Source organism: Prionailurus bengalensis, chromosome C1 (assembly GCF_016509475.1).
Source record: "Prionailurus bengalensis isolate Pbe53 chromosome C1, Fcat_Pben_1.1_paternal_pri, whole genome shotgun sequence".
In the NCBI taxonomy this organism is placed as follows: Eukaryota; Metazoa; Chordata; class Mammalia; order Carnivora; family Felidae; genus Prionailurus; species Prionailurus bengalensis.
Window position 1 is genome coordinate 170,974,059 of NC_057345.1, and position 19,191 is coordinate 170,993,249.

The 19,191-nt window shown below is 34.9% G+C and overlaps 1 protein-coding gene across 6 annotated transcripts in view; it reads right to left on the bottom strand.

The window, feature by feature from the left end:
• The window catches only part of PDE1A (phosphodiesterase 1A), a 329,787-nt gene that overhangs the window by 221,454 nt on the left and 89,142 nt on the right, over window positions 1–19,191 (bottom strand). The window lies entirely within an intron of this gene.

Below are 19,191 nucleotides of genomic sequence, written 5' to 3' on the forward strand. Positions count from 1 at the left end.
CTCTAGCTGAATTTGTGCTGGTATGCCAGTATAAAAATATAATTAATAAAATAAATATTAAAGATATGTCAGAAAGTTGAGAAAGGGGGCACCTGGGTGTCTCAGTTGGTTAAGCATCCCACTTCGACTCAGGTCATGATCTCACGGTTCATGGGTTCGAACCCTGCATCAGTCTCTGCCCTGACAGCTCAGAGCCAGGAGCCTGCTTCGGATTCTGTGTCTCCCACTCTCTCTCTATGCCCCTTCCCCACTTGTGCTCTCTGTCTCTCTCAAAAATAAATAAGTAAACATTAAAAAAAAGAAACTTGAAAAAAGAGCAGATTAATTTTTAATTTAAGTATTTTGCTTATAAAAAAGAAAAAAGTATATCTACACAGTGTTCTGTTGAAGTAATCAATAATATTGCATTCTCTGTTTTGAGCCTTAATGTCTGCATACATTCAACAATGTTGTCAAAATTTATCTTCTTCACATATTCATTGTCAGATTTGTTCATCTATCTCCACTCAGAGTAATTCAAAGGGCACTTTGAAAATGTTTCCTTCACATGAAGCAACAGATATAAAAATACATAGAAAAAAATATCAAAGATAACTTTGGCAAGGTTTATGGAATTATATTTCACAATGAAGTTCTATTCATGTCATTGTTTCTTTGGGTCAATTCTAAAAGCTTTCAAATGCAACTACAGTTGAAAAATTGCCACTAAAATGTCTTCACTAGAAAAGTCAGGAAACATTTGTATTATACCTGGTAAACTTTTCCAAAGTTTAAAATTGTTCAAAATCATTTGTGTCTGATTTGAGTGAAGTTTTTGTTTTCTTCAACATACTTTAAACAGCATATGTGAAATAAACGATATCACAATGACCAAAAAAGAGAACTTAGTTCTTTGGCCGATTGCTTCCTCTTGAACCCAACGTTAAGTATTATGTCTGCATGTGCCAGGAGACTATTGGATAACTGGAGATTCCCCCAAAGGATCTCCCTTGTAGAACACAGCGTTTATCAAATAATAAGTAATATATATGTATCTAAAATACATATGTATACACTTATGCATACTATAAATACTATACATATATAAGATATGTATGTAGATATATAATAATACGAGTGTATATATATAAACACATATAATATTGTGTATATACAACGATAGAAGTTAAGTCATTATAGGACACTTGAGGAGTATTTTATCACTGATACTGTTTAATTGCTGTATTAGTTGCTGGCGCATGGTGGTAGTAAAAAGCAGACTGACTTTTAATTGGTTATTACTGCTTTTTAATTCTCTATAGAAAATGTCAGCTTATAGTGCCTGCACCCAAGGAGAACCACCCCACTGCCCCAAATTTGGCATTACCACTGGCTTTAGCCAATGGAATTTAGTCAATCAATTTATATAAAAATAACTATTTAAAAAAAATATTTATCAATAAAAAAAGAGTAGCAACCCAAATCCTCCCCCATCTTATATTTCCCCATTTCTTACTCCCAGCTATTTGAAACAATACATTGTACTTAAACTTTGCATGGGTTTTATAGTTTGGCAGATGTGTATTTGAATCTTGGCTCTGTTACTTACTAGCTATGTGACCTTACACAAGTTAGCTAACCCTGCTGAACTTCACTTTTAATTTCTCAACTCTGAAAAATACTCACTAGCATGGCATATCTTACGTGCATAACAAATGAAAAGGCACTTTCGTGTATTACATGCTCATTAAATTTAACTACTATGACTATCCCTTAGCTTTGGCCCTGGATCTGCCATGTGCTTTAGACCCCTAAATATTTCAGATTCCTTGGGCAGTAATTACCTGTGATAAGGTATGGACTAAATAGAAGGTTCATTTTTTTTTCCTAAAATACATTTAAATTAACATGTATTATCTTTCCTTCTACCAACCTAGTTTCTTATAAACTGCTTATATAAATGACCTACACTCACTGTCCCCTCTTTATTACTACACAGCCTCCTGCTTTCTTCCATTCTTCTAAAGGTCTCACTTAAATGTTATCAAGATCATCAACACCAGGGCCTTTGCTCATTCTCACAGAAACTATTCACAAAATTCAGGAGTTGTGAAATTCACTAGAGGCAAATTCACTTATCTCACAGAGAGAAACTGAAGCTCAGAACAAAGAAGCAGTTTGTCTCAGCAGCTAGAGAATGAGCAGAGACACAAGTCTGGCTCCAGAGAAGGCCCATTTGCTCCATTTTTGTTAGTGTCAGTTGCTCCTCTCCAACTCTGTGTTGACTAACTCCATTCTTCCCTAACTCTCCTCTCTCCTCCTAATACTGACCATTTCTCTTGTTTCTTTCTTTAGCCTTCTCCCTTACCTTTGTACCCTTTTTCAAAATCTAATCTTTTTCTCCTTCTTCAACTAGCATCTTTCTTAAAGAATCTCCTAAATCTGTCTCCAAGTTCACCCTTAGATCATGAATAATCTGTTAGAAACCTCCTCCTGGATGGATTAATGACTTCAGTGATTAATCTCAAATATTGGGTTCAACCTTAATTAGATAACCAGTAAGATAAACCCAGAGCCTCTTAGAAAAAAATGTCCTGACATTATTCATTCATGGGACAAATACTTATCTAGCACCTTTTAATTGGGTGACACTGTGCTTGCACTGGATATGCAAACACATGCAAACATGTGCGAACACAATCCCAGTTTTGTAGACCCAGAACACGCATTCCAGGGTGGGAAGTCCAAGGTGGAGTCAGGGCTCAGACCCCATTGAAACCCCATCCACTCTGCCCAGCTCACATGGTACTGTCTGCCTGCCAGAACCACAGGGTATGAAAAAGGCTTCAATTACATCATCATCCTGAGATAGCTGGAGGAGCTAAAGTTCATGGCTTTTATACCAGAGGCAACGAGGTGACTGCCATAGCCAGTATGAACTATGATCCCATCATGTCCCAAGTTGGCTGAGATGCTGGCCTTGGCTATGTTATCCAGAAGCAGGAAATAGAGACTGATGACAGGTGCTCACAAGGAAGAGATCCTGAGTGACCATGCAGCAGACTTCAAGCAGGCATGTTGGGACACCGGGAATAGAGGCCAAGCCTGGGGGGCAGGTGCCAACCTCGAATTTTCCAGGATCCCCCAGGGCAGAACCTGAGACTTGCCAGTACTAACCTTTGACTGCCTGGCTCTGCTCCAGAGAAGGGTCTCTGAAGTTTGTGTCTGTGTCTCTGTTTCTTCCATTCCAGTAGAAGAGACAGACATGAAGCAAATCATAAATGTAAATGTATAACTACAAATCATGATAAATATTTCAAATGGAAGTTACAGGTGGTATGAAATTACCATGTTCTCATTTGCTGATAGGTCTATGGAAGATCTTCCTTTATCCTTCCATTCATGACAACAGAATTAATGGGAAGATCGCTGGGCATACCATAGGGACAGGGGAAGTCAAAATCTCTTTATATTGATGATCCTCCAGAGTTCATGATCTCATTTAACTACAGTGGTCAGAATTATTAAAATTATATGTGTCATATGGCCTACCAGTAAAAATATTAATATAAATTAAATATGGTACCTCTTCATTTTTTTTAATGTTCATTTATTTTTGAGAGAGAGAGAGACAGAGACAGAGACAGAACACAAGTGGGGAAGGGCAGAGAGAGAGAGGGAGACACAAAATCTGAAGCAGGCTCCAAGCTGTCAACACAGAGCCCGATGCGGGGTTGAACTCACAAGCCGTGAGGTCATGATCTGAGCCGAAGTCAGATGCTCAACCAACTGAGCCACCCAGGTGCCCCAGTATCTCTTCATGATAGAGACTTTTGAATCAGATCATTAAATAGCCAAATCACAATCAATAATAAGAACAATAATTTTCATCATAAAGAGTTCAAAACAACGAATAAATTTTTCTGCCTTCTTTCATTTTCAGAGTAGAAATTCCATAAGGTATCTCCTAATGAATGGTTTCTAAATTTATACTTTATAAATTTGTGAAAAAAATTAAAATCTTATGATGAACAATTCAACTAATTTACTATTTTAAAATGCAATCACAGTTTGAAACTATGAATAAACCTTTATTAGAGTACAACTTACTTTAAAGAAAGCCCATCTCTTCATACTAACTATTTCCGACTATAACAATAATGATTAGCAATATAAATATGAATGTAGGAATATCTCTCTAATGGACATATAAGAATTGTAATGCAATTAATACATGGCTATATAATAGAATAATATAGCTGGGCTCATGTGGCCTGTGTCATTCTGTGCAAAGCATTTCCATTTATGAAATGCTACTTCATGAGGATAATAATATCACTTTCATTAACAACATAAAACAAAACTTGCAAGATATGTAGTAAACACAGAGAATTTAAAAATTATATGTATACTCATCAACTATTAATTGTCCTCTACGTTTATTTATTTACTTGACAATCTTCAATAAGTTCATATTAAGAAGGGAAGATAGAACATGCACTAAATAATAAATTATCATATTAATTTCTGGCAAATACGTTCAGGAATACAGAGCTACATAAAACACAAATAAACAACCACAAAACCAAAACCAAACCAAAACAAAACAAAAAACAAAACAAAGAAAAAACACCCTACTACCACTAAAGCCCAAGAGAAGAGAAGCTTCTTTTCACTGAAAGAATCAGGGAACAGTTCATTGTTCTATTGAAGACAATAGTAGTATTTGAATTCGGTATTGAAGCATGAACAAGAACAGAGAAGTTTAGATAGGACATGTAGGGAAAGGACTGAACCAGAAGAAGCAGAATGGACACAGGCTCAGGGAGGGAAACGTGAGACAGGTCCAAGAGGACAATGAATCATCCAGAATGAGTGTAACGTAGGATCTGTGGAAGGAGGAAGGAGGTGAGGTAAATGGAGAGCAGGTATAAAGTGCTTCAAATGCCAGAAGAATCAATATTTCACTTAGCTGAAAATGAAGGGTCACTGCAAATTTTGGAAGAAGGGAGTTACATAACCATGACAAAGCTCTAAGGGCTAATCTAATGACTCTAGAAACAAGGAACTGTGAAAGGAGGGCTGGAGATTAGAAGATTAATCTGAAAAATATAAAATTTTAGATAAGAGGGGAAAAGGCCTTGAAGTGAAAAGGCACAAAGAGGAGAGAAGCATGATTTTCTAAAAGCAGGTTAGAATAAATTTGATATTCATTTTGTTTGGAAGACAGTAAGTTCAAGAGGCTTCAAAAATAATAGATTTCAAGTTGAAATGACAAAAAGAGTAGAAGTGCAGGGACACATTTGATGCTTTCTCTAATAGCTATCAACAAAGAGCCTCAAAGCAAACAGGCTAGGCTGTTTGTCTAAGCAATATTTCTCAAGCAACAGTTTACTGGAGACTTTGATATGTTTATAAATATTCAACACAAAGAGGTTTTCCACTGTCAATTCAGGACACACTAAATATCTTATCTTCCTCTTAAATATTTACATTTAACATAAACATAATAAAGTTCTGGGAAATTGCGTACTAGTGTGTGTATGTGTGTGTGTGTGTGTGTGTGTGTGTGAGTAAAACTATTAAATCTCATGGGACACTAGCACTGCAAGGGACAAAGTTTAGAGAGACAAGCATACATATTCTTCTGAACTTACTATTATAGAGGAAGTATGTGTTATAATAAATCTCTTTGGGATGGATTAATATCAGGTATCATGAAGTCATTCCAGTAGACCTAAGAGATGGAGAGAGATGTCAATTGTCACTCAGGATAGAGTTGAGATCTGCAAATATAAATTTAGAAGTCACATAACAGAGAAGATACTTGAGATTATGAAAAGTGATTTTGCAAGGGAATGGAAAAGTTACAGAGAAGACATGGAAGCTGCAGACAGTGTACATTTTAGACTCCATTAGATGGATAAATGAGGCTAAATTGGCAACTGGACTAATAACAGAGAGGGAAACAATATGTTGTTAGAAGGATAAAGCAGAGCAGTATCCAGATTATACATATTGATCAAAATTATGTAACTTTAGCACCTCAACTTCCATATAAGTTTGTATAAAAGCTGGTATACAGAATTAATAAGTACTTTTGTATAAAATTTACGTCAATTGTCATTTGATAACAGCTGTTTGGCTCTTCAGAATGCAGTCAGAAAGTGTTTTCCATTTTTTCAATAAGGAAATATCAAGAAATAATGGATCTCCTCTAGAAATGGAATGTATTTTAAATAAATTGTCTTTGCCACTCTGTACCACAAATATATTTATTAAAATATTTAGTAAAGATTTCTTAAATATTTGATTCTTGGGCACCTGGGTGGCTCAGTCGGTTGAGCTTCCAACTTTGGCTCAGGTCATGATTTCATGGTTGGTGAGTTCGAGCCCTGTGTTGGGTTCTGTGCTGACAGCTCAGAGACTGAAGCCTGCTTCAGATTCTGTGTGTGTCTCTCTCTACCCCTCCCCCACTCATGCTTTCTCTCTCTCTCTCTCTCAAAAATAAATAAACATTTTAAAAAACTTTAAAAAAATTTTTTAATATTTGATTCTTGAGAGAGACTAAAGAGTCTTAAGGGCATTACACTGTATTTCCCTCTAGAAAATAGATTCTTAGTATGATATTTCAAAACAAATTACAATAAAGTAAAATATTTTAAAATAATAAAATATGGAAGTTTTATGGCACTCTTGAGTGATCTGAAGTACATTAAAATGAAAAACCATCTGAGACCACCTGGGTGGCTCAGTCGGTTGAGCGTCCGACTTCAGCTCAGGTCATGATCTTACAGTTTGTGAGTTCAAGCCCCGCATAGGGCTCTGTGCTGACAGCTCAGATCCTGGAGACTGCTTCGCATTCTGTGTCTCCCTCTCCCTCTGGTCTTCCCCCACTCATGCTCTGTTTCTCTCTCTTTCAAAAATAAATAAAAATTCTAAAAAATTTTTATAAAAAAATAAATCAAATGGAATACCATCTGAACAGTAACATTCAAGCATTTTGAGTATTAGGAAATTTACAGAAAGCAAAGCCTAAAAAGAAAGATAGGATGACTACTGTGAAATTATATTTTATTCATGTCTATTAATGAAATCATAACAAAGTCAAAATGAAATCTAGTTCTAGTCTTGCACAACCTAAAAGCCACACCCTTCAACACCTAAAAGGGTCTTTCTACTGCCTAAGAAAATGCTGTTTATATTATGGTAGCAACAAATCTCTTCTGTATAGAAACACTTTCAGAACAAGTGCCTGAACTTTATCTTTCTTTTCCCTCCTCTTTTCTTTACTCCTTCTGGAGACAGTATTTTATGTCCTAAAATTCCTAATAAGTGCCTCATATATGACATGTCAAATCTATGTTGGTGTTTGTATGGTCATCACAGTAAATCATATGACCCAGAGAACACTTGATAATGTATGCTTGCTCATTGTTTTTGTTTGTTTGTTTGGTTGGTTGTGTTGTTGTTGTTGTTTGTTTTGGTTTTGTTTTTGTTTTTTTGCTCAACCTCTGGAAGAGAAAATTTTCATGAATATGACGACTCTGAAATAATTCTGAGTAGCTCAAAGTAACTTTTAGGGTGATTCAAATCATCTCCTTGGTTAGTGAGAATGGATTATACCTCAAGGAAGGATAGTATGGCCAGTCTGGCATACACATTAAGATGTCCTAACACTATCTTTTATAAAGATGCAATCTGTAATGGCGAGCCACACTCAATCTGTTCGTTCTTTTTTTTTTAATTTTTTTAATGTTTATTTATTTTTGAGACAGAGAGAGACAGAGCAGGAATGGGGGAGGGTCAGAGAGAGAGGGAGACACAGAATCTGAAGCAGGCTCCAGGCTCTGAGCTGTCAGCACAGAGCCCGACGTGGGGCCCGAACTCACGGACCATGAGATCATGACCTGAGCCGAAGTCGGACGTTTAACCGACTGAGCCACCCAGGCACCCCAATCTGTATGTTCTTATTATCAGTACTCTTCAATGTGTCTCCCTCTGGCTGGTTTTGACCCCTTGAGCTTTAAAAACATCTATGAAATGGAGATCTATATAGTTTTCTTTCTACTTCATAAGAATATTGTGTGAACATCTAGTATAAAAGATATAAAAAAATGTTTTCCAAAACTCTTTTTATGGGATTCTACATAAGCATAAGCCATCATTATTCAAAATGGTATTATTTGCAGATTTTGAATCATCTGCTTTCACTAAGTGTGAATTTAAAAGCAATGCTTTAAAAAGAAATCTCTTTGGGATGAAATGAAGAAAAAGGCACCAGAGCTAGGTAAAATGCTGCCAAACTTGTGTGTACATGATACCTGGGTGTGATAATCCACAGATAACTCCCATCTGTTATTTCTTAATTTACCCTCAGCTGTTTCAATAACATGATATTGTTCATCATTTCTCAATCTTTTCAAAATATTTCTTCTTCCTTTTTTTAAACTCACACCATTGCAGTTATGTAATAGAACATTAACTATTCTCTCAACCAGGCAACTTTGTTTGCCCAGTTTCTCTAAGAGTAGATGAAAAATATTAACTATAGATAAGTTTCTTAGGGTCAGACTATCTTCCAGATAACAAAAATAAAAGAAGTAAAGGACAAAAAAAAACTAAAGTAAAGTGAATCTCAGAAAAATAAAGGAGACATATTTGGGGAAAATTTAGAGAAACTGAAATGTGTACCTTGGAACACTAATTTCTGTAGATATTAATAAGCATTATATAGAAATAGAATAAATTGGGGAAATATTGGGCCAAGAAAACTTCAGTTTTACTGCAAAAAAATATCTAATATGACTTGTAAATTTCTAACAGGAGAATGAGTATGACAGGCAGTATTTCCCAAACTTATTTTATGCTTCTGTTTGGAGTATCTCAGGGGAATGGTCTTCCTTGAGCTCAGGAGTTTAGGAGTTCAATTCATCAGATTTGTCAGTTTTAACAACAAACCAGATGGGTGACAGCACATATTCACAAAATGACTGCAGTATGGCCCTTGACTCACTAGTGCTAACCACTTGAAGCCACACATCCTCAACTCTCTGCTAGCTAATCAGGAGTTCTCCTTATGCCCCAAATTCTCCCAAACACTTCATGAACTTTTGTAATCTCCTGGCTTTGCTCAAGCTACACCACCTTATTAATATCCTTCTCTTCTTCCACTTTCCTGTCAAAATCATACAAACCTTCAATGTTTATCATGAAATGCTTCTCCCGCTCTGTCTCAGTACTTCATATGTGCTTCTCCTTGGGACAGCAGTTCTCAAACTTGGCAGTACATTCAAGGTATCTAAAGAATTATAAAAAACACTGATCCCTGGGTCTCACCCACTGATTTTGATATAATAAGTCTGAGATACAACCTGGGCATTGGGATTTTTTTTTAAATTCCCCAGTGATTGTAAGATACAGGCAATGCTGAAAACCATTGGTTTGGAGTTCATGGTAGTTTGTCTCTGTACTTTATAAACCTATGTAGATTCTAAAAAAGGGTTTAAGTTTTTTAAAGGAGAAATATAACCCCCTTCATTTTCATAGGTCTCCTGTACCCATAAACATTTTTTTAATGAAAACTAGAAGTTCTAATTTGGCTTATATTTTCAATAATGATGCTAAAATTATCAAAATGTTGTCCAAACTACTCTGTTCCTCCATTCCTATTCAGGTAAATTGTATCACTAAGGAAAGGGGCTCCCATATCAAGCTATGAATCAACATAAATGGGAGAGCATGTGGAAACACATATATCAAAGCTTTCTAGTCCCAGACCTACTAAAGCAGAATATCTGAGTTAAGGTTTCAGAAGCTTGTTTTGTTTTTGTTTTGTAAGCTGCAATTCTAATGTCAATAACAAACAGATTCGTTTTGTGAATCACTGATTTAAAAAAGGAATTATGTAATTTGGCTTTTATGAAAGCATTTACTCATTATAGTGGTATTTGGAAGGGTTCAGTAATAGAAAATAATATCATGATTTTATAGTACAAATAATAAATAATTTTTAAGAGACAATAATCGTAAGTTCCTAGAGAATATGCATTATGGATGAGAATATGCATTATGAATACCAAATATGGTCCAAATGCAAAAGGAAGCATTATTTTATTTTAGTATTTACAAGCCCTCCATTCCAGGTCATGGTTTTCGTGGAATTGGAATTGATTGCCCAAAATTATATAATTAATTATATTCAGTTTGTATTAAAATAACTAATTGTCTCAAGCCTGTTAGCATGACACTTGGTAAAAATTAATTCTCCAAAAGAAACTGAGAAAATATGGGCCATCATCATGGGCATAATAGCTCATATTTTAAGCAATTAGTGAAACTTTCCTAAGGTTTAACTTTTTAAAACTTTTTTTAACCAGGAATTTCAGGCACACTATAACTCTGATGTCAGGTGAAAAATATTTGACCCATCAACCACATGAGAGTCAATAGAACTTCACTGTTTTATTATATATATTTTTTTATTTTATTATTTATTATATATATATTATATATATAATTATATTTTATTATATATATAATATATATATAATATATATTTCCATCCTCAGATAACTTCAACAACATGAAATAAAAATTCAAATTATATGCTGTCGTTTCAACTGTCTGAATGAAGATTGACTATGGATGGAATAAAGGAAAGAAGAATCAGAAAAAAACACAAGAATTTTCAGAGAGCATTAATTGCATTAATTGACTCAATTATATATGCGTCTTTTTACTAATATTCTCCCACACCAACTCTGGGTTTGGCCCTGTGACTTTTTGACTTTTACAATGGGACAGAACAACTGACTCAATTCAGACTCACTGAATTCTGTTTCCTCCATAGCTTCCTGTTATTACTACAAAAAAAATATCCAGGCTAGTCTGCTAGGAAGATATGTGAGATACATGAAGGAAATTCAAGTCATGTAACCCAAGTCATGTAACTCCTCAGTCAGCCAGTTCACAGCAAACCTATGATCTGGCTACAGATGCAGAAGAAAGCCCATCAAGATCACAGAACCACTCAGCTGATCTACAGACTCATGTCATTTTAAGCCCCTATGCTTTAGGAAGATTTATAAATAGCAATCACTGATACAAATGTCTTCAGCATTTGAAAGACTGTCCTGTGAAAGAGTTTGGATCTTTCTTGGTCCAGTTCTACTAAGACAGAAAAAAAGTTTATATTGACCAAAAGACAGATTCCCATTTAAGAAAGTACTTTCTAACAAGTTATGGTTGTTCAAAGGTGGAATGGGCTACAGGCACTGAATTTGCTGATTCTGGAATAATTCAAGTTGGGGCTAACACGAACGCATTTTATTCATTCAACAAGTTTGTTTCTTCATTTTTTCCTTGAATGCTATAAAATTATATACAGATTCTATAATCTGTATATTATAGTGCCTTGTAGAGTATATTGGTTTTCTCATTCTCAATGAGTATTACAAACAAGAAACAAGCTACCCATCCTTATAGCAATCCTCTTGGATATGGCTGCCAGAATTTTCAGCCAAGACTTACTGGCCTTCATTCACCCTGAAAATGGAGCAATCCCCATTATGTAGACCTAACTAAACAAATTATTAATTCTATCATTCATTCATTTCAAGGGTCACCAGTTAGCAATCTGTAGCTGGATTTTGTTTAGACTCACTGTTTTTAAAAATGTGAAACTAAATGTTTTCATTTCCTATCTACCATAGTTCCCAACACCTCCTATTTCATACATTCACAATACTGACTTAGTCTCTTCTTGAAGCCTATGCAAGTGCTTATTTGTCACACACATTCCACCAAAATTTATGGGAAATACAAAGATGAATTCAATATTAATTACAGCCTCAGAAATCTTACAGGTTTTTTTTAGGAGGGTTGAGCTCCTTACTCAAGTAATTATAATAGGGATGAAGCGATATGTGCAGTAAAAGAAATCCAGATAAAATGACATGGTATCTCTGAGTTAGAAAAAATTAGGTGCAGCTGAACTGAGCAGCATATGCATAATTAGTGCACACAGAAATTTGCAAGAGTCTCTTTTTTCTCTTTCATGTTGATCCACAAAAATATCATCACTGGAATAGCTATAACCATTTGGAATCTTCATTAGAGGAGATATCTAACAAACAGGTGGTCCCAGATTGTCACATTTCTCTACTTTCATCCAAATTTTGATTGAATTATATAACTTAAAAATGACTTTGACCTAGTAGGATTTTCCTTTCCTTCCTCAATTAGGACTCAAAAATTGCCACATTTGTACATTAAAGATACTGACATGCTGTTTTTCATTACTTGGTCTCCAAACAATTTGTTCCAAGCTCTTTGATCCTTGAAAATGTCAAATTAAATATTAATATTTTTAAAGCTGAAGTGGTGATTTTCATAATAAAAGCCCTTGACTTTCAATGCCTGTAAACAACAGGTTAATAAATACATAGTATTTTAATACCTGTCTTAACAAACAACTCTCCTAAAAATAATATCCTATGATGCTAAAGGCTGGAGTGACTACAAATGGTTACCAACTTATCTCAGAATTAGTGTTTGTCCATAACAAAAAAATATGGCTTTAATGGAGCAGTTTGGGGATGTTATGAAGATGACAAATCTCAAAGTTTTATCATCTGCTTCTTCAAATGCACTGTGACTTGCTGCATTCACTTCCAGCATTTCTGGTTCAGGAAATGTTGGATTTTCCTCAAGCAGAGCTCATGGCCAAGTGACCTTAATCAAATACATAAATAAACGGAAGCTTTCCCATGAGAACTAACTATCACAATTATGTCATGTCCAGTCACAGAACTGAAGAGACTGGGTTTATAAATACTGCAGACCTCTTTAACTTATTCAATTTTGATAATCCTATAGGTCACCTTAATCTTATTACTATGATTTTTCATTGCTTTTAACCTAAACACTATATGTAATAGACTGGTTATTCCAAATATAAAATTTTCCAAAACCATTAAATTATCTAGTATATCATTTAACCTGCATAACCTTTATTTTCTTATTTCAAGCATTACAAATCTTTGAAAAGCTATTTCTAAATCATGAACACAATGTCTAAGATAAACACAACTATCACCAAACTTCCCTAGGTTAGCAAACAAAATTTGTGTAGTTCCTGAGAGAGAGAAACTTTGTTGTGTTTTAATCTATTCTCTGTTCCTGGATCCACACCCAAATTATAAATTGTGGATTTACTACTTCTTTAAGGAATTGCTCTGAAGATTATATACCTGTAAACTTTATTAAAAATACACTAGGGGCACCTGGATGGCTCAGTTGGTTAAATGTCCAACTTTGGTTCAGGTCGTGATCTCACAGTTAGTGGGTTCAAGCCTCCCGTTGGGCTCTGTGCTGACAGCTCTGAGCCTGGAGCCTGCTTCGGATTCTGTGTCTTCCTCTCTCTCTCTGCCCCTCCCTTGCTTGCACTCTGTCTCTCTCTCTCTCTCTCAAAAATAAATAAACATTAAAATAAATAAGTAAATAAATACACTAAAATTTTAATAAACAGCAGCTCTTAATATTAACATTAATAGCTACTGCTATTGCCGCTGCTGCTGTTGCTGGTGATGGTAAGTTTATTGGAGGTAGCTCAAATTTGTGTTGATCATGGAGGAAGTAATACCAGCAGGAGTAAATTACTTATTGCCTGACTTTAAAATGTATAACAAATTATGGTTTATCTACTGGTGATGACCACTTAAAAATTAGAGTTATTGTTATCACAACCGAAAAAAAAGAAAAGGCAGAGTTATGTCTGATAACTTGCATGATAAACATTACCGTATGTCTTACACTCATATTTGTTTGTTGTTTTGCTTTATCTTTGTAGTCAGTCCATTTTAAAGATCAACTTGTGTCTGCTCCTTGCCTTATAAGTCATGCAATGACCTTTAACCAGTAGCAATAACATTCTGATGTAAACAATAAAAAACTAATTTTTAATAAACATGTCTATTATAAAATATAACTGTTCTTCTATTAACTAATGTTGTGCCTGATAGTGTCATAAATGGTAAATTCACTTCACTATGTCTATTTTCCAGAACTATTTTTCCTTTCATAGCAAGGGGAGAATAACTTAAACATAATTATTTTTTTCTATCAATTAACTGTCACATAAAAATCATCATTTAAAAGAAAAGCCATTAAACTAAATTTCCAACATGTAACTATGTAACCATGAGGGTAAATTCATCTTTTTCTCTTTTTTTAATAAACAAATTCATAATCACCTTTATTTTAGAGCCAAAAAATGTTAAAACATTTTCATAAATACAGAATTTTATTATATTTTGGATTTGATTTACATAGAACTTCTTCCTTTGAGGAAATTCATTCCATAAAAAAGGTATTTAACATATTATACTACTTCATCAGCTCGTACTTAGTTTTATTCTATGTAATTATTTTCACTCTGATGACTTGTACTAAATATATTCCTGTCTAAAGTATGTGTTTCTGGTGAAAGGAAGGTGTTAAAAAGAGGATTAAATTACAGAATATTATAAATACTTAAATATTAATGAGAAAAAAATCCCAATGTCCAACAATGTATGACAATTACTTTAAATTTTAGAGTGCTTTGATATTTTATATCTGTTCAGGTTTTTTGTTGTTCCCAAAACACCGAGGGGAATGGGTTCACAATGTCTGAATAACTTAATACTATCCAAACATTTTACCTAGAAAACTACCGTAAATCTGCAGTCAGTCAGGTATTCTGCCATGTCAACATGTAAAAATCTGAAATGCAGTGTATCCCTTGCGTATTAGCAACTTCTGGTTTTGCGGTAACACTGATGTTCATGCACTGAACTTAAACATGGAAATAGAGGTGCTTCGGTGGCTCAGTTGGTTAAGCATCTGACTCTTGATTTTGGCTCAGGTCATGACCTCAGGGGGTGAGATGGAGCCTGGCCTCTGGCTCCATGCTGGGTGTGCAGCCTGTTTGAGATCCTCTCTCCCTCTCTTCTGCCCCTCCCCCACTCATGTGCGCACTCTCACACATTCTTTCTCAAAAAAAAAGTGGAAACATAAAAATGATTACACTCCAAAAGGTGTAGCATTTTAAATATGTAACAGATATTTTATGCTATTCCTCTATAAAGCATAGATCACAACCTTGAAATTAGAAATCAGATATATCAATAGGTACTAACCATCCCCATTAGGTCCACAAAGAACATTAGGATCTGTCTTTCTTTTCCTGGCCTTTCTTATTTCATCTTTCTGCTTTCTCCATCGCTATGTGAAGAGAATATGCCTGCCAAAAGCACACTCAGAATTCCTCTGCTAACAGATACTTGTAAAAATAAGAATTTTGAAAAGGCATAAAGAGAAGAAACAGCATGTTCTAAATGCTGTGAAGATCTCAACACAATTTTCATTAGTCTCAGACCCTGGCAGAAATCTGACTTGCACTTTAATGTCTCAGATACTGGATGCATAGACCAGTTCTCAAATCTAGGGCTGATGAACAATTATTTGATATTTTGTTTGTGGCATTTTGGTGCTACTTCTAATGGAAAGTCACCACAAAAATAGCATCCATTTTGAACACTGAAGCGGTTCAATAGGTTGTTAGTTTCAAAGAATACTAAATAAGGCTTAACATGTAAGAAAAGTTTCAATTCAATTTATTTGTTTAATTCATTTTTTGCCTACCTACTTTAAGAAAAAATTTGAAGCAATAAATGGAAAACAATACACATATAATAGAATTTGATAAAATAAAATATCAAATCGAGTAGGAGATGATAATAACAAAAACCCAGACTTAGACTTCATGGTAATGGATTCATATAAGAAATGTTCTCACTGATGCAATTTTATTAGGAGAAACAGATTTTTCTTGATATAAATGTTAAATGTTTATTTATCCCATGAGAATATAGAAAGTTCACTAAGCAATACGAATATGCAATAAGATGGAAGAATCTTCAGCAACTGTTTTGCTGGAGTTATATAAAGGTAATTGATTTGAAATATATTAGAAATTGACTAATCTATTTATATAAAGAAATAAATTATTATTACCAGAGATAAAACTCAGTGGTAACACAGAAAAAGGGGTTTTTTAAAGTTTAATACAATGTTTCTTTCTCTGTGGGATGCCTTTAATGTCAAGTGTTTATTCACATCTTGGATTTTAAGGTTCTGTATAATTTTATTTGCTAAGTACTAAGGAACAAACTTTGTGATGCATATTTAGAAGACATTAATATACATTCTGTGATAGTAGTTCCTTCCTGGAAAATTATAAAATCTAAAGAATTTCTCTTGAGGAAAGGAAGAATCATTACTTTTCTGTACAGTTTCTGAGCTACAGGAACGTCTACAGGCAGAACCACAAAGTGTGTTTGAGATGCACCATTTATATATTCTCAGGGCTGAGTGGTCAGTCTCACTGATCCCAAGTTCCACATGATATGCATAAAAGAGATCCCATAAACCCACCTTGGCCATAAAATAAACTTTTCCTTTGTTCCTTGCCTCACAGACCTGGTGTGAAAATATATATCTAAAATTTCCACAAAATACTTTTAAAACATAGATTTGCTAACTTAACTAGGTGAGACGATTCAGCAGAATCACCATTGCAGGAGACACATTCTTAGAGGCAAAATCTAAATAATATGTAAGATTTCTCTCAGTCTCCCCAGTAACATATCCAGCCATGGAATTTCAACACCTATCATCTGCTCTGACACCTCTCAACTAACTTTTTTACATTTGGATGACTTTTCCTGTCTGAAATTTAGGGAGATTATGTTAATTAAAAATTCATGTTCATTCAGTCTCAAAAATTAAATTAAAAAATAAAATATTGCTATTCTCTATCTATCAATTCACTAAGGTGTCATAATTAGTCATCATTGAAAGCTGTCTTATTATAATTTTTCAGGACATTGTCACCTCCTTTTTGGCACCCATCATCTGCCTGTGCCATAGTTACCTAGGTGTATGCTAGATGACATGTCATGTGAAGGCAGTCACAATTTGTGTTTCGTTATCATGTCTGACCTTCCCAGTGCAGTCAGCCAGATCTAGACACTTATAATCAATCAGAGAAGGTCAGGTGAATTGAATTAAGGCTGTGGATTCTGGGGTGCCTGGGTGGCTTAGTGAGTTAAGCATCTGACTTCAGCTCAGATCATGATCTCACAGTTCCTGGGTTTAAGCCCACACTGTTAGTGTGGAGCCTACTTGGGATTCTCTCTCTCTCCCTCTTTCTCTGCCTTTCCCCCACTCGCACTGTCTCTCTTTCTCAAAACAAACAAGCAAACAAAAAAGCTGTGGGTTCCACTGAAGAAGAAAGTAGTCTGTATATAAAATTTTGAATGGTGTCAATATGTCAGATATTTCCCCAAAAAATCCCAGACTGATCTCCTTTAATAACTAAAATTCTAAATGAAGTGTTTATAAAGTCAAAATATTATTTTCACAAAATTTCTGTTAAACTTATAACTAACACATATAAAAGAGTCTAGCACATATAAAAGGTAAGCACTAATTTGCTTACCAAGTGGACTGAGAACCAGTATGCAAATTCCTTAGGAAGTAGGGTACAAAGAAGTACATATTGAGAAGGAAAGGTCTAGTACATGGATCTGACCAAAAAAGCAGACTTGAGAAAGATGTCTCAATGTGAGAGGTGGACGGTTCAGTAATAGCCCAAGGAGACAAGGGACCTGAGAAATGAGGCCAACAGGGAAAATGAAGTGGGGCATGGGATAAGGACATCAAATGCCAAAAACAATCTTAAACCACTTCCTAACTTGCTCAAAAGTACAACTCGCTATCAGAAAGCCAATGCTATATCCCACAAATTTCTCTGGGGAATTATATCTAGTCATTTGAATGCTTTATTAAGGTACTCTCCACCTCCCGTTTCCCTCATGACAATCATATCCTGAGAAAAGCAAAGCCAGCTGTCAGTGTGCCAATTGACCAATCAATTCCGGCCTGACATCTGGCCTTACCCTGTTTTCAGTCAGCAACCATTTCTGCACTTATTGAAACAGTTGACTGAGTGAAAGGAGGTCCTCTCTGGCAGCTATGTTTTCTCTTCTAAGTCACCAGGATCATGAAGCAATCATTTGAATTTAGCAAACTGTATTCTAATTATTCGGGTAAAGAATCTCAACATCTTTATATGAAAAAGAACAGAAGCATAGATGAGTTGCCATTCTCCTGTGAGTGGCACCTAAGCACAGAATTCAGCACGAGGGGATATGGGTTCGCCATAACCAGTGGTGAAGTACCACCTGCTTCAATCGCAACAGCTTCCTGACGGGGTAACATACTAAAGATACTGGCTAAGTGGATTTGACTTTATCCAACATAATCTTGCCTTCCTGAATTTCTGCAGGTGCCTACTTTTAATGGTGCCTCAGTAGAGTTGAGTTTGGAATTATCCATACTACTGTCAGATCTTTTGAAGTCACACATGCACTTGGGAGAAAATAGTTGTTAATTACATAACACTGAGAGATTTTTTTTCAGAAAATACGGCAGGTGGATTCAAATTCTGAGGGTCAGTTTGGATTTTTGGTGACTTATTGCCATCAGTGCATAAAATGCACAAATGTATATTTGTGTAGACATAGATTATATTAAATCCACACATACATATTCAAATATCATTTATCTTCAAGAGAAGGCTGTAAAAGAGATTTGAGCTAGCATTTTTTAAGCTTTACAAAAGTATACTGTTGCTACTAATAATACTATAATAATGCTTTAATAAATGCATAAAATATGTGCCTTAAGGCCCACTCTTACGCATTATGTGACAATCACAGAATGCCAGGAATTCCACCCATAAACTTCTATTATCATGTAATTAATTCTAGATCAACAACCAGTGACTGTAACTTGATTTTAACATTTAGTTTTACTAACATGTAGTATCTCTGCTCTGGTTAGGATATTATTTTGGAGGAAGTACAACATTGATAAATAATTAACTTCTTTTTTAAAATCTTCTGTCTTCAGAGGCAGAAACTGTGTTGAATTTCTATCTTCTTTATTTTTTTTTAAATTCCTAATTCTGAATTCTAAAGTACATAATAAATAACTAAAGAATCAAGGGTTAAGAAGTCAGTGAAGAAATTGCTGCTCTCTAGAGAGTGAGTCTCCCCCCAAAATAAAACCTTAGCTCAATCTGTTACACTGTATCTACATATT